The sequence below is a fragment of the Desmodus rotundus genome, chromosome 8 (assembly GCF_022682495.2).
Source record: "Desmodus rotundus isolate HL8 chromosome 8, HLdesRot8A.1, whole genome shotgun sequence".
Classification (NCBI taxonomy): domain Eukaryota; kingdom Metazoa; phylum Chordata; class Mammalia; order Chiroptera; family Phyllostomidae; genus Desmodus; species Desmodus rotundus.
The window spans coordinates 18427256-18449915 of NC_071394.1; the positions used below are offsets into that span (position 1 = coordinate 18427256).

The window sequence follows — 22660 nt, forward strand, 5'->3', positions numbered from 1 at the left end:
AACTTTCTCATCTCCTGGCACACGTAAACTAATTATTAAAATTCTGTGGCACACCAAAAATATATTATTTGCCAATATGACACAAATAGATACAGTTTTGATTGATTTACAAAGAAGTAATAAATGTAATTACTTACCCTTTTTGCTCCAAAGTGACTTAAAAAAAAAAAAGCAGCAGGTACCTATACTGCTATATAAGACCTTCTGGTACCAAGAATTATCCAATCAGGTACAACTTAATTATGAGACATGACCAAGAAGATACAACTCTATCTTATGACCTATATATTTATGGTCCAAGACAGGGCATTCACACTGACGGCTGTTGCTGTTGTTATATTTTTCTTTGACAATCTAGGGAAAAGAGGTCAGGGCCCCTAACTAAATAGTCACGCATTTCGTGTTTTAAAAATTCTACAGCACACTGGTTGAAAATCACTGCTCTAGGGCAACTGCCTTTTAAATAGTAGCTCGGGGAATTTCATCTGTTACTGTCTCGTGTGTGCAATTATAGTGCAGTCTCTAAGTCAAGTCAGGGAAGAAGTGGGATCGAAAGGGTCAGGAAAGGGCCTTTACCTACCTTAGCTTGAAAGTAACACCAGACTTCTGCTCTTAGTCTATTGGCCTTGAACTAGTCACATGGCTTTGCCTAGCTACAAGAGGGCAACAATGCACAGTCTTCAAAGTGCTTGGGAAGGGCAAGAGTCCTGGGAAGTGGGGAGTATTAGTGATGGAGTTCTCTAAGGCACCTTAAGCAATTTATCAACCCTGTGCTGTCCACACCTGGACACCTGGCTATATAAGAAAATATATGTCTATTTATAAGAGCTATTCCAAATCAACTTTGTGTCTGCTAGCCAAACAGAATCCTAACAGATATAAGAAAAAAAAATGTTTAATTTACTGTAAATTACTGTAAATCTCTCAAAATACTTTGTTTTACATTCATGAAATTTAAAATAAGTTAGATATTTCCATTTCAAATCCTGTATTGCTAAAAACGAAAGCAGAGAGGGATAGCATCAGAACAGAGTGGGCACTGAAACAGAGAGGGTGGGTCCAAGCTTGCAAACAGCTGGACCCGGAGGTCTGCTCTGCGCTGCTGTTTCCTGTGCCATAAGGTGAGGGGATTTCCCTGGCATGCATATATGTATTTGTATTCTAAACTACTCGTTGTGTAAGAGTATGGCATGTTTAAAATAGCTTGTTCTAAAGCATAAAATTAGGCCCATTTGGAAGTAAATTGGAAACTTAATAAAATTTATTTTATTTGGTCCTTTTGGCAGGGAGGAAGTTAATCTATTTCTGAAAAATCATTTGCCTTTTCTGCTTTTCTTATTTGTTTATTTGTTCTCTCATTTGCATGAAACCTTCATTAGGTTGCATAACTTGCAAGTTATTGTTTCCTTTTCTGTGTAATGGCATACATATTGAGACCCATATCCTATCTGTCAAGGTTTGGGAGTAGTTTTTATGTGCTAGGTTTTTTTCTGTTTATACCTTTTCACCTCTGGATTTGCCAGTCACAAAGCCATCAATAGCGGGATCATTAATAATCAAATAGAAAATCAGTTATATTATTTTGTTAAATTGGGAAAACCAAGGTACTTCCAGGTACAATAGTTTTTCTGGCTTAGTTCCAAAATTCAAACATGACTCTCGGTGTATACTTCCATAGTATGAAGTTGCTGCTGTAGAGAAGAATGTCGGTGACTTTTCTAGCAAGATGCACATAGATGACGGCGGCCTAGTCCCAAGGACCAGGTGTGTGTGCCACTTGGAGATAGACAGGGAGTGTATAAAGATTGGTTTTGGACCTCTAGGTCAGTTATGCTACTCAAACTTGAGAAATAAATGGCTCTGTGTCTCATCAGTCCTATCAGTAAGCGAACTAAAAATAAGTGGGAGGGAGAGCAAGGCATGTATGGGTTGAATTTTATCTCCTCTCCTCCAAATCCATGTGTTGAGGCCCTAAACCCTGGGACCTATGAATATAAACTTCCTGGGAAATACAGTCTTTGCATAATCAAGTTAAAGTGAGGTCATTAGGTAGACCTTACTTCCACAGGACTGTGTCCTTATAAAGAGGGGAAATGTGGGCACAGACAGCACATAGGCAGAATGCCATGTGAACGTGGAGGCAGAGATTGGGCTGATGCCTTTACATGTCAAGGAACACCAAGTTCTCAGGAAACCACTTGACGCTAGGGGACAGAGGCACAGAACAGACTTTTCCTCAGGACCCTAAGAAGGAGTCAGTACTGCAGACACCTTGATGTTGGGCTTCTGGCCTATAGAACTGTGTGGTACTTTGTGACAAGCACCCTAGCAAACTAATACAAAGGGTTAGGGTAAGTGATGCCTCTCCTATGGGCTAAGTAAACATATGTAGAGCAGAAGGTTTCTTGTGTGGATTAGATGAGATAATTTATTAAATTATTAAATGGTGTCCAGCGCACAGCTAGCAAGTCACATGTGGCCCAGGATGGCTATGAATGTAGCCCAACACAAAATCATAAATTTACTTAAAACATTCTGAGATTTATTTTTGTTGTTTTCATTAGTGTTTATGCATTTAATGTGTGGCCCAAGACAAATCTTCTTCCAGTGTGGCCCAGAGACACCAAAATGTTGGACACCCCTGCATCATGTTTATCAGAGTATCATACGTAGTAAAAAGGAAATGGTGTTGCTATTGACATTATCAGTATTTTTACTTTCATTTTGTTTAGTAGTGTGATAGTCAAAACCCCTGAGGCCCCAAAATCTTGCCTTGAATCCCAGCTCTGCCTCTTTCTAGCTGTGTGGACTTGAACAATTTGCTCTAAATTTTCTAGACTTCATTCTTCTCTAAAATGAGTAGGATGCTATGCCCACCTCATGGGAATATGGTGTTGTACACAGAAGAAATCACCATGAGCCTAATTTGAGTGCTCAGTACATTTTAGACGTTATATTATTTTCAATTGTCCAAACATCTCCTTTTGTTATTTGACAATAAGGATTATATTCACATCATAAGCTTTTCCAATAAAGATTATTTTACTTTCACTCTCTTTTATTATAAAGTCGGTATTTTACTAAAAAGATAAACTAATTTTAGAGAGTGCTTTTTTGTTTTCCTTTTTCCTGGAATTGAGATTTCACATGAACAGTTTGTTTTAAATTTGGGGACACCTCAATGAATAATAATTAAAGTCTTCGCATTTTTTTCAGTGTGGCTAAATCAGTCCCTTGTGGTCAATGAGGTGTCCTGGGAAGTGCAATTACAGTTTAAACCACCAGGGCACATTTAAAGTGGTGAAGCAAAGGTTGCCCTGGTAATCTGAGGATATTGCTATGGGAGATTTAACTCAGGCCATTTATTATCTTCAAGCTAATGAGCCATATTAACTCTTTCAAACCATCAGCACACAACATACCAACTAACACTACCACTGTCTTCCTGGGTGCTGGATTTGGAAGAAAAAAGGAAACATGAGAAATATTTTATAATGCATTAGAAAGGCATCAAAATAAATTAGATAATTTGAGAGTTTTCTTCCTGCTATAATCTTTCCTTTCCCTTTAGAAATATTTCAGTGCCCATTTTGCCTGCTAATAACACATCGAAGTAGGAAATATTTTATGATTCTAGGCTTGAAACTATATAAATTTAGCACTTCACTCCCTTTAAAGACTGGGGACATTCTTTTTAAATCTATAGTCTACAATTTAGCCAATTAGATACCGTTCCGTCTTCATTCTGGATCAATAACATGGCCATGTATTAGGGTTTAGTCGTTTATCTGAAGTAATATGCAAGGGACACAGCTGACAGTGAGATGAAGCATGAATGTGCACACCTGTATTTCCGTCTGAACAGTCGCTACCCGTGACTTACCAACGATCAAGTGTTCTGGCGGCGAACTGACCTAATGCCTTATCCAACTAGTACTTTACATTCACAGTCTTCAGAGTCCTCATCTCTTCATGTCAGAAGGGTTTAGATATGGTCTTTCCCATCTAACCTAAAAGATCTTCCGTAGTTTTAGCCAATTTTATACACTTTTATTCATTGATAACAATAGATCACCATGTTTCCTTAAGAGAAAGTTGTATGTTTGGGTTATAATGTTTGGTATACTCTGTGTTTATTAATATTTCTTGATTTTATTAACACTGTACACTGATACACATACTCACACAAAATGTATACAAATATGATGTCATGTTTGACATCAAACACTATCAATTAAGTGAAAAGAGTTGAAATATTTGATAACACATAAACACAGATGAATGGAATAAAGCATTAACATCCTTGATATTAAAAATGAAAATTATCACTTAAAATCCTATTAGTGTCTCAGAAAATGGAAAAATAATTTATAGATAGAGCTTCACAAATGGGGATGGGCATGGTTGAGGGACTATTTACATGTAGCAAGCAGAACAATACAGTAGAAAACCAATTTAGCAACAAATGAACTGAAAATTGGATGAGATGAAAAATTATCATACATTTTTATGTAAAATTGTGTAAGAAGATGAAATCCAACAAGAATATTATCTGTAGCTTTGTTCTGGAAAAAAATATTAGTGAGGAGAGACCAAATGAACAAATCTGAAAGTGGTTAAATGTATTGATTTAGAAAAAATATAAAAGAAATAATGACTTGGTAACTACCTTTAAATATGTTTAAGTCAATTATTTTTAAAGGATAAGTAGTATCCCTGAAAAGCTAAAATGTAAGACAGAGAAGAAAAATAATTTGGTTAGATTTAAGATATAGTAATGGGAGAGTAAAAAATATTAAGCAGAGGTATTTATCTATAAATATTGTGATTATATAATATGTATATATCTAAACAATTACACTAAGATAAAATTTTATGTGTTTTATTTAACTTAATGTTCCTAATATCTCATCTTATTAACTTTATCCTTATTTAAAATCTAATTATCAAAGTACTTAATTCACTTTAACTTTTATTGTTATTAAATTTCTTCAGTGTTTGATATTGTTTAATCTTATTATTATCCCTACAATTGTGGTATTAACTAGTTTAAATTTCTGCATATTTCTTCTCTCTTTTTAAATTTTTCTTCTTGCCACAATATGGCTGCAATATATGGACAGGCCCCACCCTCTGTCACCCTCCAAACCCCCAATGTTTCCTGTAGTAATTTTTAAGCTTCTTTAAGATTTTCCAACATTCTGATGTTAGATCTTCAAAAGTTACTAGAATGTAGATATATTCCCATAATGAAATTCTTTTAAGAAACACAGAGACCCATATTATTTGTTGGTTTAATTCACCTACTACAAATTTGGTGATGAGGAGCTGTTTCTCCAAATGTTCATGATACACGTTTGAATAGTTTTCTCTTCAAATAGAATTCCTTCAAATAGCCTACTTTGACTACTATATCTATATTTTAAATCAAGTGTAATCTATAATCTTCTTTCTAAGATACATACACATACATTTTTATTTCCTCTCTCCCCCCAACCAAATGATCGATCACTTGTCCATGTATTCATTTCTTTTTCATTGATTGCCCACCCTTTCTTAAACACTAGTCCTATATGCCAGCAACCTTCAGTTGAAGATGACACAATCTTTGATCACAAGGGGAGTGATTTACATGCATTACCTTCATACACCAAAGAATTCAAAATTTAAATAAATGTATTTTCAACAAAAATAAATGAATAAAATTAATAGACATGGATATAAATAGCCACTGGATTTAGGACAATGTGTGACACAAGATGTTACACTATAGGAGAAAAAGCCCCAAAGACTTTGGGGGGGTACTAACACAGTATGAAACCTTTGGTCAACATTCCTAAAGGAGACATAGGGTAGTAGTTTTATGTGCTGGAGTTTTGGAAAATGACAGGCCTGAATTCAAGCCCTAGTTTACCAATTACTAGGCATGTATCCATGAATAGTTTAATTAACCCATTTAAGATTTTCCTTATTTGAAAAATGGAGTGGTCATAAGATTTTTTAATGTGACCTTACACAAAAGCGGTAGAAAGCACCTAACTCGGTATCTAGACTTGGACATGTCCCTCTAAGTTCATTGTGGAGCAGCCTTCTTATCTGCATGATTGTAAGAAAGTACCATACGTATCCTTCGGCTTTGTTGGTCCATCATTCAGAGTCAAGAATGCATGGACTAGAGATAGTAATGTACTAGATTTTTACAATTGCTTTTTAGTGTAGTGATAGTGACTTCCATTCAGACTGGATGATCACTGGAAAATCTGGGTCTTGGTAGAATGTGAGGATTTAAGAAACCTAAATGTTTCTACTTCATCATTTTTTATAGCACTTATTTTTTAGGTAAACTCTTTGAACACAAGAAGGTAACTAATGTTGGAATTCTATGGTTTTTTTGTTTGCCATTTAAAGAGATAGCAAATACCAATCTTGGATCACTAGGAGTCCTGTAAAATGATCCTACATAATTTATGAATCATCATTCCATAGATGCCTAATTAAAAGTATCAAGTCATACTGATGAAAAACTTATCCAAGTTAAACTTATGGTGGCTCTGCTCTATGCCGCATAGTTCTGTCATATTGAGCAGCATTTGTTTCTTTGATGGAGTACACCAGAATATTATCTAGTAGATGTTTGCAGAGATCAAATAGTGTCAGTGATAGGCTGCTAAAATCCCTCTCCCAGCATGAAGGGAAACATTGTCCTAATTGGTGGCATGTTTCAATTCCATGGCCCAAGCTACTAAGCCGCTGCACCTGAACACGGAGCGTATAAAGACAGGTGCAGAATTAGTCGCACAAGCTGATACAAGGAAGCTCCAGCTCACCACTGGATGGCTTTGGCTCGTTCTTCTGTTAATTACCCTTCACTGATTTCCTGAATAGCTTATTTTATTCCAATGTATTATCAGTAAGAGTATCAAAAGCTTTTGGAGGGGAGGTGGAGCTTAAATAAATCAATTATTAATTTTTTTTCTTTTAAAAGAATTGCACATTTTGTGTAACTGGTTTATTATTTCTTTTTTTTAAATTGTTGTTCAAGTACAGTTGTCTCGATTTTACCCCCACCATGCCCCCTGCCCCACCCATCCCAACCTCCTACCCTCTCTGGCTTTGTCCATGTGTCCTTCATGCATGTTTCTTGATGCAGCCCCCCCAATATCCCCCATTATCCCTCTCCCTCCTCCTCTCTGGTCACTGTCAGGTCAGATTGTTCTTTCTTTCAGTGTCTCTGGTTGTATTTTGATTGCTTATTTGTTTTGTTGATTAGGTATTATTTCTTTATGAAATGCTTGCTCTATAAATTTGTTAAATAAATTAGACATTAAACAAAACACAAAAAACCCTAGACAATTGTACATACCTTTTAGCAAATGGACAAAAATGGAGCATTATCAATGTATACTAATTGTGTTCATAAATTTATTTTTAATTTAATTCCATAACCAGAACTATTTAAGGATAAGTAATTACTTAAGGTACTTAACAATGAAGATGAAGTCAAAGCACATGGTATAATATCAAATTATTGAAATTATTTTGAAATATACTGATTATAATGTCTTTTCTAATTGTAGTTATAATGAATACTATGATTTGAAGAATGAATTTAGACAACTCCTTTAATATATTGAAAGATATAACAGCACTAACCTATTAATATTTGATTTTCTATTCATGATTACTCTACTATTACATTTTATTGATATTTCCTTTGCTTTAAAAATATATAAACATAAATTACACTAAGGAGGCAGAATATCTTCGACTGAACAAACTCAATGAAAAGCATTTGGTTTGTAGGCAATTGCTTCCAACAAATAGGGAGATGAAATTCTGTGACACGGACCAGTAGTTTGTAGGCTGATTTATTGAGAACAGTGGGTAGCTAACAACTGGGCATGTGAGATAGTGTCCCCGAACGGTGTGCTTATGTTCAAGCTCAGTGTTTTAATTTTCAAAGGAAACCAAGTGTATAAGTAGTGAGTCTGACATGGGTTCATTGGACTTTCATCAGCAAATTAAATATAAATCTGAAACGCAGAAAATACTATATCTTAAACATTGAGCATGCTATTTTTAATATAAAAAGTAATATCTATGTGAAATCAATATAATTTTCAAATGAATACCCGTGTATTGAGGATACGCTTTAAATAAGTCACATTGTCTCCCAGCAGTGACAATATTAGTTGGACGGGGTGTTCGATGGAGGAAGGAAGAACGTTCTGTTCTTGCAGTGCAAATTGAAAGGATAAAAAATGAAATCTGAATTCTAATCTCAACTTACCACTGTAGGGTATAAGTATTTTTTATTCTTTTGACCTTTACTTTTCTGATCATAGTCTATACTAATTCAAATGAAGGAAAACTTTATTCAAATGAAACAAACATTTGAATTACTTCTGGAAAAGAAAAAGAAAAGTTTATGTAAATACACAGAGTTTGGGCCTCATGGAAGAGGAGACAAGGAGGTGTGTAGCCGGAAGTCAACTGCACAGTTCTGCGGTACCTTCCAGTACAGCCCCCTTTACCTCCGTAGCTGTGTTTTTATTGAAAGTAAACGGTATTTCTTTATGATAGGTAGAACTTCTCCTGAAATTTATGAATACCATAGCTTACAAGCAAAAACTTTAATTTTTTAAACATTTTGGGTTATTTTAAAAAGTAATTATGGTTGTGATACACTATCATATTGGCTTCAGGTGTACAACATAGCAATTAGACATTTATATACCTTATGAAGTGATCAGCAGACAAACTTGGTGCGCATCTGGCACCATACATAGTTATACCAACATTATTGACTGTATTCCCCACGCAAAGATTTTAAATTAGCACACATAGAAGTGAGAGGTATTACTATTTTCATTTTTATAGTTAATTGTATTTTGTCACCCATCTGTCAAGTATATGGTATCCTTTTCCAAGGCTTTTCAGGTCTCAGAGTGCCTCAGAAACCTTGGCGTGAAGACGAGGCCCTGTAGTCCTCAGAACCTACTGCTAGGTTAATTGCTTTTAATTAACCTGTATATCTTATTAAAATAAAAAAGTGTTACACTTGACTCATGTGCTGCTGAGCTCCCTAGAAATGCCTTCCGCTTTCCTCTGCTATTTTAACATAAAATTCCTAGGGCCTATTTTTCCAACTCAAATGTTTCCAATGAAAACCCAGTAGCAAAGGTGCCAGCCCACATCTAAATAGATCTCCGTCTCCCTTTCTTCTTTGCTCCCAATAGGTAAACTTTCTTTAGAATAATTGTTTTTTCAAAAGTGATTCATGGTTCTGAAACTCAGGTTAGTTAGCAAATTACATCTGCATCTTCCACACAATGACAATTTCAGATTCTTTTTAACATCTTAACCAAGACACTTTTAGAATTTATCAACAGACTACACAAAATCAAACATTTTTTAGTCATTTTTAATGTTATTCTATTACTGCCGTCCCAATTTTTCTTCCTTTGGCCTCCTCTACCAATTCCACACCCCACTCCCACAATTCCCACACTGTCATCCATGTCCATGGGTCATTCACACATGTTCCTTGATTAGTTCCTTCCCGTTCTTTCCAGCATTATCCCACCCCTCCCCTCTGGTCACTGTCAGCCTGTTCCATGTTTCCATGCCTGTGGTTCTATTGGGTTCATTAGTTTATTTTGTTCATTAGTTTCCTCTTATAGGTGAGATCATATGGTATTTGTCTTTCACTGCCTGGCTTACTTCACTCAACGTAATATTCTCCAGTTCCATCCATGCTGTCACAAAAGGTAGGAGTTTCTTCCTTCTTTCTGCTGTGGAGTATTCCATTGTGTAAATGTACCACGGTTTTTTGATCGATTCATTTACTGATGAGCACTTAGGCTGTTTCCAGCACCTGCCCATTATAAATAATGCTGCTATGAACATTGAGGTGCATAGGTTCTTTGGAATTGGTATTTCAGGATTCTTAGGGTATAAACCCAGCAGTGGGATCACTGGATCAAAAGGCAGTTCCATCTTTAGTTTTTCTGAGGAAATTCCATACTGTTTTCCACAGTCACTGCACCAGTGTTCATTCCCACCAACAGTGCACTGGGGTTCCCTTTTGCCCACATCCTTGCCAGCACTTGCTGTTTGTTGATGTGTTAATGATGGCCATTCTGACAGGTGTGAGGTGATACCTGATTGTGGTTTTAATTTGCATCTCCCTTTGATGGCTAGTGATGCTGAGCATTGTTTCCTATGTTTACGTGCCCTCTGTCCTCCTTGGAGAATACAGACCTACCTAAAAAACGATAGAAAAATTTCAAGTAAACGACCTAACTCTATATCTACAAGAACTAAAGAACTAGAGGAACAACAACAAACATGACCAGTGTGAGTAGCAGGAAGGAAATAATCAAGATCAGAGCAGAATTAAATGACATAGAGACTAAAAGAACAATTCGAAGGTTCAGTAAATCTAGGAGCTGGTTCTTTGAAAAGATTAACAAAATCAACAAGCCTTTGACCAGAGTCATCAAAAAAAAAAATGAGAGAGGACCCAAATAAATAAAATCAGAAACAAAAGAGGAGAAATTACAAATGATACCAAAGAAATACAAACGGCTGTCAGAAACTACTACAGATGACTGTGTGCCAAGAAGTTTGACAACTTGGGCAAATGGACACATTTCCAGAAGCATATGATCATCCAAAACTGAATCCAGAAGAAGCAGAAAGTCTGAACAGACTTATAACAGCTAGTGAAATTGAAGCAGTAATCAAAAAACTCCCACCATACAAAAGCCCTGGGCCAGATGGCTTCACAGGAGAATTTTACCAAACTTTTAGAGAAGAGCTAACCTCTATCCTGCTCAAACTATTCCAAAAAGTTCAAGAAGAAGGAAGTCTCCCCAACTCTTTTCATGAGGCCAGTGTTATTCTAATTCTGAAACCATGTAAAGACAAAACAAAGAAAGAAAATTGCTGGCCAGTATCCCTGATGAACACAGATGCTAAAATCCTCAACGAAATATTGACAAACTGGATCCAGCAATACATTAAAAAGATCATACACTATGATTGAGTTGGATTCATCCCAGGGATGCAAGGCTGATAACAGTATTCACAAGTTAATAAATAATCCACTGTGTAAATGTCCCATGTTGTCTTATCCACTCCTCTACTGATGGACACTCGGGCTGTTTCCATATTTGGTGATGGCAAGTAATGCTGTAGTGAGCAAATGGGAGCTTATGTTCTTTCAAATTAATGTTTTGGGTTCCTTTGGATATGTTCCCAGAAGTGGGATTGCCAGGTCAAAAGGCAGATCCATTTTTTAATTTTATGAGGTATCTCCATACTGCTTTCCATAGTGGCTGTACCAATATGCATTTCTACCAACAGTGCAAAAGGGACCTGGAGAACAATATGCTAAGTGGAATAAGCCAGTCAAAGAAAGACAAATACCATATGATTTCACCCATATGTGGAATCTAATGAACAAACTGAACTAACAAGCAAAATAGAGACAGACTCATAAATAGACAGCAGGATGACAGCTGAGGAGGGGGAGGGTAGGAGGATGAAGGGATTGAACAGAAAGGGTGAAAGGACCATGGAAATGGACAACAGCATGGTGATGGTGTCAGGAGGGGGAGTATAGGGGACTTAATGGTGATGGTAAAAATACAAAAGAAAAGAGAGAATTTTCTTTCTGATGGTGGTTTCAGTAGTATTTGATGCCCGCACATTTGTTCATCCTACTTGGCTGTTCTACACTGATTTCCTCTGTTGCCTGGGTATTCTTAGTGCAGGCATTGTGTGCTGTCAGACCCTGTTTGGTTTTATTTATTCATTTTGTCCTGTATTTAAGAAATGACAGATTATCAGAGCAGGGGTCAGTGCACATTTTCTGGTGCCCTACAAAAGGTATGAAACTTACAACATTTGAAGTGTCTGTGAAAAGTCTCCTAGGACAACACTCTGATCGATTGTCAGAATCTTGGAAACCTCACTGGTCCTTTGTTGTGCTCTCTTGCCTTTATATCATACCCCCTACACTCAACTATCACTGTTCTTTATGCCAGCTTCTCATAAGGCCTCATACGTGTTGATGGTCTTAGATTGGTATTTGGTACTCAAACTACAGGAGCAATTCTCTCAGGGCCCACAGCTCTGGGAGGAACAATACCTAATGCCTTGCCTGTCCCACAGAGAGATGAGGATAGAGGGACAACTACTTAAGTAATAAACTCTGCTACCCCAAGAAGGCTGCTTGTCCCCTTTAAAACCCTTGTATATAAGTAATTATAAATGCCACCTACTTAATTGTCTTGTTCTGAACTTGAACCTTAAAAGATAAATACTTTTAATGCCTTTCTCATTGTTAAATTTGTCATTGCATAACCCAGGATATAGAAAAATAATTTTAATATACAGGAGTATAATTAAAGTCAGAATGTTACAAAGGTCTGAAGCTCAAGGGAAAATGAAGATTGTCTAGTTATGTATAGTTTGGAGTCAGTTGACAATGGGGGATGTTTAATATCTGGCAACTTGGAGAGATCACTTGGGTTGAATGCATACTCATTAAAGAAGGTGGCCCATGACTACCTCAGGAAACTAAACCCAAATATTTTACAATGAGAAAAGGAGTGAGTAAATTACATTAAAAATGACAGGCTAATGGAATAGAAGGAAATCTGGAGTGTGGAATGAGAGGATGCCACAAAATGCTTCTCGAAGGAGACACTGTGAACCGTATAGATGCTGCTAAGAGATTAAAGATATAAGGATGTAAAGGGAAGTTGGCAAGCTTGAAGCTGTTTATTGATTTCTTGTTGCAAGAAACTATTATAGGAGATGATAGAGTTGAGAATAAATCATAACGTTTGGCGTGACAGATAAACAAGTTGAGTAAAATATAAAATATGCTATGTGGTTGTAAGTTTTTGAAATAAAACAATACAGGGAAAGCTGATAGACAATCCAGGGAGGAGATAAGAATATTAATGTAATGATCAGGGTAGCCCTTACACTGACAAGGTGTGATGGGGAAAATGAGGGACACTCGTGCTAATGTCTATGAAAAGGTGTTCCAGGATTAAGGATTACTAAGTGCAATGGTCTTGGCCATCTCTAGAGTCACTTAAGTAGAATGTTTGGAAGCCTATGGGGAGTAGGTGGAAGAGGAGAAGTTAGATGAGAAAATTAAGACCATCTGTGCATAGAATTCTTTTCAGAAGTGTCACTTAGAGGGGGAGCAAAGAGATCAAATGGGACAGGGGGAAGAGGAAAACACACCGGAACTATAGGATCTCTGAATAAATTTATAATTTGGCTGAAATTAAATGTTTTTATATAAGAGTAAAATAAATATTTTATAATAGAATTCTAATATATGATCCCTGAAATACTTTTTACTCTTAATTTGTTTTAAGGTCATTCAGGTAAATGTTCCCCAAACCTCCTTCTGTAATTATGACAATGAATAATATGCACATTTGCCATCATAATACGCAGACCCTATTAATAGTTAACTGAAGTTCATTTGACCAGAAATTTACCAGAAACATCTCCAAATTTATTATGAGAAAAGTGAAAGTAAGTTTAAGTGAAGTCCTTTAAAAATCCCATTTCCACAGTTTGTTATTGACATATCATCTTGTCACATTTGCTCTTTTCTGTGATGGGAAAAAGTGATGACTTTTTCCCGAAGGTTAGGTGTTGACATTTAATGCAGTTCAGCACACGTTTACCGAGCACCTGTTATATGTGTGTGCTCCTAACACTGTGACGGATTTCCGATGAAACCTCGACCTTCAGGAAATTATAATAGAGTTCGGTGGCCAAAGTGGTTGGTAGCTTCTTAACACAAACACAGCATTTGAGCTGAAGTTAATTCATGAGATCTGAAAATTCTTCAAATATATATTTCACATTGGTTGCTGTGTATGTAGTAGGTAGCCAGTAAAAATGTGCTTAAAAATTGTATGTATAAAACTTTTTTTGTGCATAAAGTTGAGTAACTGAAGATTAAAAGATAGTAAAATTTGCAACTATAGATTTTCAGAAAAGAATAATTCACTTTTTAACATGAAAAAATATTTTCTCTATAGAAACATTTTTTTGACCTAATGGAGATATTTGAAATACGTATATACCTTGACATATACCCCAGATATTAATTTTGGAGATTTCACCAAATTTCTTTACAAAATTACCACTTTTGAAAATCAGGCATTGAATGGGCAGTGGTTTGTCTCTCCAGACTATGTGTAATGCTCACTGGAAGCAGTAGGGAGATGAAATGACTCCTAGAATAGCCATCCAGGCTACCGCAACCACCCTCACCAAAAGCGTATTTTTCAACCGAAGTCAGAAACACATCATTTAATGCACAAAACATCAGCTTCAAAAGAATCACCACAGTTTGAGTACATCGTAGGAAAATTGTTAGAGTATTTGTCACTTCTCATGTTGACTCTATGCTAAATTGTTGAAATAAAATTGGATGATGACAATTTGATAATAATCTAAATTTACAGTTCCCCCTTCTCACTTCCTTTCTCCCACCAAATGTTGCATCACTGTTGCTACATGTGGAAAACTGCACTCTTTTGCAGAATTTGGAATTGCTAAAAAATGAGAATGTATAATTTCTATCTCAAATTATACAGTTAATATAGTTGTCTATATAAAGTATTTTGATATTTCAGAGATGTTTGGATTGGTTCACATGCCTAACACTTTATACTTAAAGAGCCTTCATGCATATGTATTTAAACAGCTTGTCCCTTAGACAACCACATTTGGAGAAGTGTCATTGCTGGGCACGTCATGAATCTAAAAATAGAAAGCTTAAAATAAACGTACAGATATGTACAAATATATACTTAAAATGTTTCTTTTTAAGTTTTCGGCACTGTTCTGTAAAGCTTGATATGAATGTGTTCTGGCTTTGACATGTGTGATTCTTCCATCACTGAAAGAGCTCGGTAATTCTTTCATGCTATTTTCTTATTTAGGACGTGGTAGTCTCCTTGTTTCTGAAACATTGCCTCTGAACTCTGCCGGCAAGCTTATAAATCAGATCACCAACCACACGTAGTTTATTTCTGTAGGTAACTGAATGTGCAGTATAGAATGCAAATATGTTTTGAACAATATTTTTGCATGTTTTAAATTTAAATAGGCGTAAAAGCTTACAGAACAAATCAAGATTTCTATTTATTGCTTTCTATTCCATTTCCTCTTATCAATCATACATAATACATGCTATGTTGCATGCAGTCCTGCAAGCCAGATTTAGGCATTATCACTTCCGATGTATGACTTCGGAGATGTTTAGACTTATGCTACTTCACTTTAGAACTCTTATGCTTTAAACATCTATTTTAAATTTTTTTGATTTGTATTCAAACTGAGGTTATTTTTTTTATTTTTCATTTCCTGTAAAGATAACTTATCTACTGTTAAAAAACAAATCCTCTCATGAAATTATCATAGCTGTTGAGAGATTTTTGTAAGATTCAGATGTGTTATAATCGACTTTGTGTGAAAATTCTGTAATGTGAAACAATGTGACCCTTTCTATGTCATTTACACTATTACATGGGTATGGGTATATCATGTACTCATATAATCACTGAAAACAGAATCCTAATCACAAATGATGTGGATTTGAAACAGGGATGAAATATTCTAACTGCTTCCCTTACATTTTTACAATCCTTCCTAAATTCATTTCTAAAAATATGCCATCATCAAATCTTCCTTATTTTAAAGACTTGGTATAATTGTAAATGTAAACATAAAAATATGTATATGTGCCATACAATATACCTTGCCCTTTTATTTTGGAGATCTTCATATTTATTGATCTGCTTTGGTTTTGCATCCTTCCTTTGTGTTACCTGTTTCTTATTCTTAAAAAAAATAATTCTTTTTACTTGGTCTGTCAAAATTATGTAAAAATGAATACTGTGTAGTAGGTGGCTCATTTTTAATATTAGCACAACTTATTTATGTATTGTAAAGGAAATGTGAGGAAACTAGAGATAAGCCAAACCAGACAAACATATCATTGAGAGATATCAAAGAAGACAGAGATGACTGCATCAGGCTGACACTTATTTATTGAATTGATTGGGATGACACTGGTCAATAAAACCATATAGGTTTAAAGTGTGTAACACATCTTCTGTATACCACATCGTGTGCTCACCACCCAAAGTCAAGCCTCTTTTCCCCACCGTTTATCCCCTTTCCCCTCTACCACCACCCCCGCCCCCTTTCCTTTTGGCAAACATACTGTTGTCTCTGTATGTTCTTTTTTTTTCAATCCTTTACCTTTTATACCAGTCCCCCAGCCACTGTCCCTTTGCCAGCAGTTAGTCTGTTCTTTGTATCTGAGTCTGTTCTATGTTGTTTGTTAGTTTATTTGTTCATTATATTACACAAATAAGTGAAATAATATGGTATTTGTCTTTCTGGGACTGGCTTATTTCCTTCAGCATAACACTCTCCTGGTCCATCCATGCTGTCGTCCTAAAGGGCAAGATTTCCTGCTTTTTCTGTAGCCAAATGATTCTGTAGCCATTGTATAATTATACCACGGCTTTTTTTTTTTATCATTTGGACATTTGGGCTGCTTCCAAATCTTGGCTGTTGTAAATAGCACTGCAATAAACATGTGGGTGCATACATTCTTTCACAGTAGTGTTTCAGGTTTCTTTGAATATATTCCCAAAAGTAGAATCACTGGGTCATAAGGCAGTTCCACCTCCTCATGCTATACTAGTATAAAGTGTAAACTCAAAGTGGATTAAAGACTTAAATGTAAGTCATGGAACCAAAAAAATCCTAGAAGAAAACATAGGCAGTAAAATTTCAGACATCTCTTATAGAAATCTTTCTTCTGATATATATATATATATATATATATATATATATATATATATATATATATATATATATACACATGCACGCACTGTTGGTAGGAATGCAGATTGGTGCGACCATTTTTGAAAACAGTATGGAGTTTCCTCAAAAATATTTGAAAACAAAGCTGATAATTTTCTTGTCTACTCTAATTAGTTTGTGATTCGGCTGTTCCAGTTGTTAACTATTTTTAGTCATGGTCCAGACTGTTAGTTCTTTCCAAATGAGTGCAATAGTGTTCTAGTCAGAACTTCAAAAATTATTTATTAGAGATCTGATAATAAGTCTGGAAAAAATACTGGTAGAAATAACTAAAACTTTTCAAAAACCATAATAATGAGGGTGGACCTTTGTACTAGCCACGAACATAGAAATGCAAATAGATGTAATCATTAAAGCAGTGTTTTAGGTACACGTGAAAATGGATGCAATCAATGAAACAAAGTAGTAATTCTAGTACATATTGGAACATAAGGTGTGATAAAGGAATCATCTCCATAAGAAATGAGAATACAATATTTTCAAATGATACTAGGACAATTGGCAGCTGTATGGGGAAAAAAATTCAACCTATATCTCACTCCCACTTTCCACTAAAATGTATGAAAAAAGGATTAAATATTTCAATGTCTAAAATAGAAGCAGAAATATGTTGTAGGAGGTAGACATGGAGATTCACTTATTTCCTGAATAAAAATGGATTTCTAAGCATGAATGCAATTTAAAATATCACGACAAGATAACACAGATATAATTAGTTTTTCTCCAAAAAATGGCATTAAAGGCATACAACAAAATGGGAGGAAATAAAACAGATCAATTATTAATATAAAAATTATTGATACCACTTGCTAGAAATAATATGCTTCAAAGTTAGACTGTGTGAGTTCAAACCCTACTAAACCTTTAGATTTGCAGTGGACAGTGGGCAAAAACCTCCCCAAAGCTAGTGGTCCTTACTTGTTTTTCACAAATCTTTATCTGCAGCACAGGTCTAAGTGACGACTTTATGTCGCTCGGCCAGGACGAGTTAAGATGAGGGGGAATTTGGGAATTGCCAACTCTATAGATGAAGCACATTGACAGACTAAGGCAAGAGCGGAAGAAAAATGAGAGCAGAATAACATCTCTCTTCCTATTTTTATTCTCCTGTCCTCAAAACTGGCTGTCACACTCCCTAATCCACCGAGGGATTCAAGGAAGGATCCACATATTCCCCCGTTGGAGAAAACTTTCTCAAGTTCTCCTTCCACCTTTCTCTCTGCAGTGCCTCTGGGATTAACCTTGGTGGAGAGAACCAGAGCAGAGTGAGTTCTTGGTCCTCTTCTCCTCAATATTAACACTTATTCTCCTGATGACCCTATTTAGAAACATGGCTTTAAATCATACATATATACTAGTGACTTCTGCATTCAACTGTGAATTTGATAGCTCTGCCTGAACTTCTGATGAGCACCAAAAACTTCGCATGTTCAAAACTGGGCCCCTCTCATTCCTCCACGATCTCTACTTCCGACATCCTCCTCCATCTCAGTTAGGGATGCTTCATCTCTGCAGTTGCTTAGACCACACTTTTGAAATCATCTCTAGCTCTTCCGCTTCTTACAAACTCTTTTGACTCTCAGAAAAATTAATTCAGGGAACAACCCTATCTGCCTCCACCACCATCAACTTTATTCCCAAAGTACACCAGCAAAAATCACCTGAATAATCTCTACTTGTAGCAACCACACTCTGTTAAACACAACAGGTCAGTTTTTGTAAAATGCAAAGCAGACCTGACGCTCTTCTACTAAAAGCATTCCAATAACTTCCCCACAAGATTCTACACAGTGTTGGCCAACTGCCATCCCTCCGACATCGTCTCCAACCCTTGTATTTGGCAGTCACCCCACTCCAGCCGTAGAGCCCAGCTCGAGGTTCTTTGTGTATGTCACATGTCAGATACCTACGTGGTTCATGGCTTCACTTCCTTGAGAATTCAACTAATGGGGCCATCATCAGAGAGCCCTTTTTCTGATCTAATATATCACTCTCTTTCTTACACTACGTAGTTTCACTAATAGTATTTATAAAAGCCTGTCATGCTATATACATATTTTTTTTCATTCATGTGTTTATTATTTTCCCCCTCCACCAGAATAAGTTCCTTGAAGATGATATCTTTGTTGTTTCAATAGCTACCCAACCAGCTTGGAGGGTGTTCAGTACATACACAATCCACATAGAAAATATTCCAGTGATGTATTTCACAGAAGTAGAACAAATATTTCAAAAATGTGTATGGGACCACAAAAGCCCCCCCATAGCAACAGCAATCCTGAGAAAGAAGAACAAAGTTGGAGGAATCATGCTACCTAATATAAAACTGTACTGTAAGGCCATAGTGATCAAAATAGCACGGCACTGGCATAAAGACAGACACATAGATCAGTGGAACAGAATGGAGAGCCCAGAAATAAACCTACAACTTTACAGTCAATTAATATTTGACAGAGGAAGGAAACACATACAATGGAATAAAGATAGTTTACTCAATAAATGGTGTTGGGGAAAATTGGACAGATACATACAGGAAAGTGAAACTAGACCACCTTCTTACACAATACAAAATAATAAATTCAAATTGGATTAAAGACTTAAATGTTAGACCCCAAAGCATAAGTATCATAGAAGAAAACATAGGCAGCAAAATCTCAGACATGGCTCAGAGCAATATTGTATCACATATATCTCCCCAAACAAGAGAAGCAAGAGAAAAAATAAACAAACAAGACTACATCAAACTGAAGAGTTTTTGCACAGCAAAAGAAAACATCAACAAAATAGACAACCCACAGGAGGGCAGAACATAATTTGCTGATAGATCTGATAAGGGGTTAATATCTAAAATGTATAAAGAACTTAAAAAACACCAAAAAATAAATAAGCAACCCAATTAGAAAATGGACAAAGAACCTGAATAGACACTTCTCAAAAGAGGACATACAGATGGCCAATAGACATATGAAAAGATACTCAACATCACTAATGATTAGAGAAATGCAAATGCAAATGAAAGATCTCACAACTGTCAGAATGACTGTCATCAATAAATCAACAAGCAACAAGTGCTGGCGAGGATGTGGAGAAAGGGGAACCCTTTTGCACTGTTGGGGGCAATGCAGACTAGTGTAGTCACTGTGGAAAGCAGAATGGAGATACCTCAAAAAAATTAAAAATGGATCTGCCCTTTGACCCAGCAATCTCAGTTGTGGGAATATATCTGAAGGAACCCAAAACACTAATTTGAAAGAACGTAAGCACCCCTGTGTTCATTGCAGCCTTATTTGCAGTCACCAAGAAATGGAAGCAGCCTAAGTGTCCATCAGTAGTTGAGTGGTGAAAACAACTCGGGGGCATTTACATAATGGAATTCTACTCAGTCATAAAAAAGAAGAAAATTTTACCCTTCGCAACAGTATGGATGGACCTGGAAAACATTGTAAGTGAAATAAGCCAGTCAGAGAAAGACAAATACCACATGGTTTTACTGATATGTGGAATAACAAACAAACTGAACTAACAAGCAAAATAGAGACAGACTCATAGATAGAGAGCCGATGACAGCTAAGGGAGGTGGGAGAGTAGGGGGTATAGAGATTGAGGGAAAAGGACTCATGGACATGGACAGCAGTTTGGTGATTTTGGGGGGCAGAGTGGTATAAGAGGACTATAATGGAAAAATTACAATAAAAAAGTAAAAATAATTAGTTTAATGGACTCTATGTGGCATATATTCTTACTTTTCCATTTCTAAGACTTCCTCTGGTAACATGTGAGATGGGGTGCAAAGATAAGTAGATTACCTTGCTAGTGTTCTGCATAAACCATAAGCAAAGTCATATTGTATAAGTTGTGTGTAACTAACGAGCAGTACCAGGTGACCAATATACTGTATGTAATAACATACAGTATTACAACTATCCATGCAATATAGACTCATTGCATTTAAAAATATGTACAGCCTGTCAAAAATAATTTAAACTTTTCTGAAAGGATATTTCTGCTTATCGGATCAGGGAGTTGAAGAGAACCAAATTATAAATCAAAACCTGGCATGAAACATGCTACTCTATTGAAAATTAAATTATATCAAATCCAAATATTCTTTTCATTAAATTGCTATTTGAACCAAACTGAGCAATAAGCAGACAAAGTAAATGTAACATGGATATTTTCTGGAAGCAATGAAGTGAAAATTTTAAAACTTGTGTCTTAAAATTGTACAGGTGAATTATATGTATCTACTAAATTCTGATACTAAAAACAAGCTGGTTGGACCCATAAAGAGAAACACCTCTCTAAAAAGAGAAAATAGGGCATTGATATAGTAAAGTTAAAGACAGGATCCAAAAAAAGGAAGGGAAATGAGAAATCTATGGGATAAAGCCCAAATTGTTTATAGGAGAGGCCAAGAAAATTAGATTACATTAATATACGAGCTCAGGTTTTATACCCATGGGCACAGTGGTACAATAAAGGTGAATTCAGACTTCTGTGACTTAGCTGGGGATCAGTCACTGTAAGTGATGGTTAGCTCCCAAACATCCTAGGTAAGGTTGGTTTGGGGGGTGAGGGAGGAGGATGTTGGATAAAGGGTGCTTGCTCTCATCACCATCTCTAAACTTCACTCCTGATTATACATGCCCAATGACAAATATTCCAGTGTCCCCCTACTGGTTCCCTAGATTGACCGAGAGAAGGGTTATACTCACCACAGGAACACACACACACACACACACACACACACAGAAGTCAGCTGTTTATTTTGCCTTCCGATGAAGAAAAAAATGTTAAGTTTTGAAGAGTGGTGAAGATACAGCATATACTGGCTATGAGAAAACCTTAGTCTTTTAAAAGTCTCCTTAACTCTATAATATTATTTATTTTGACTATACCTTGGCTTTATAACACACCTAGAAATATGTGGGGCATAGTTTCAAGGTTTTGCTTTAAGGCGATTATAAAAAGCTTTCTTACTTTTTGTGACTAGCTCTGCGGAGACTAAATACATAAATTTGTCTGGAAAAAGTCCAACCATTGTTAATATAATGAGAACAGCTTAGGTGACATCTATGTAACCTGGCAGCCAATGACAGTAGACTGGAATGCACATGTATGAACAATGATGACTTCACTGTACTAGTCAGTGGGGGCGGTAGACACCATTGAGTGAGCATGAGTACTGTGTGGCTGTCACATTCAAAATGAACTAGTAGAGCAACAAATCTGCATCAGATTTTGCGTTAAGCTTGAAAATTCCTCCACAGAAACTACTGGGATGATTCAGAAGTCGTCAGTATGGGCAACTGGTAATTGGCAGCTTCATCACGACAACATACCCACTCACGCATCACATCTATGCAGAGATTTTTGGCAAAACATCAAATCATTCAGGTGACCCAGCCACCCTTACAGCCCAGATTTGGCACCCTGTGACTTCTTGCTTTTCCCAAAACTAAAATCACCTTTAAGAGGGAAGCGATTTCAGTCCATTCATGAGATTCAGGAAAATATTATGTGGCAACTGATGTCAATTGGGAGAGCTGTGTGAGGTCCCAAGGTGCCTACAGGGAAGGGGACTGAGGCATCATTGTCCTATGTACAATGTTTCTTGTATTGTGTATGTTCCTTAAAAAAGGTCTCTTTTTTTCACATAACATGGCTGGATACCTTCTGGACAGACCTCATATATCCAAAATACAATGTT

At 36.2% G+C, this 22660-nt stretch overlaps 1 protein-coding gene across 2 annotated transcripts in view; it reads left to right on the forward strand.

The window, feature by feature from the left end:
• Positions 1–22660, forward strand: part of CSMD3 (CUB and Sushi multiple domains 3) — an 885055-nt gene that overhangs the window by 265141 nt on the left and 597254 nt on the right. The gene's annotated exons all lie outside the window — the stretch shown is intronic.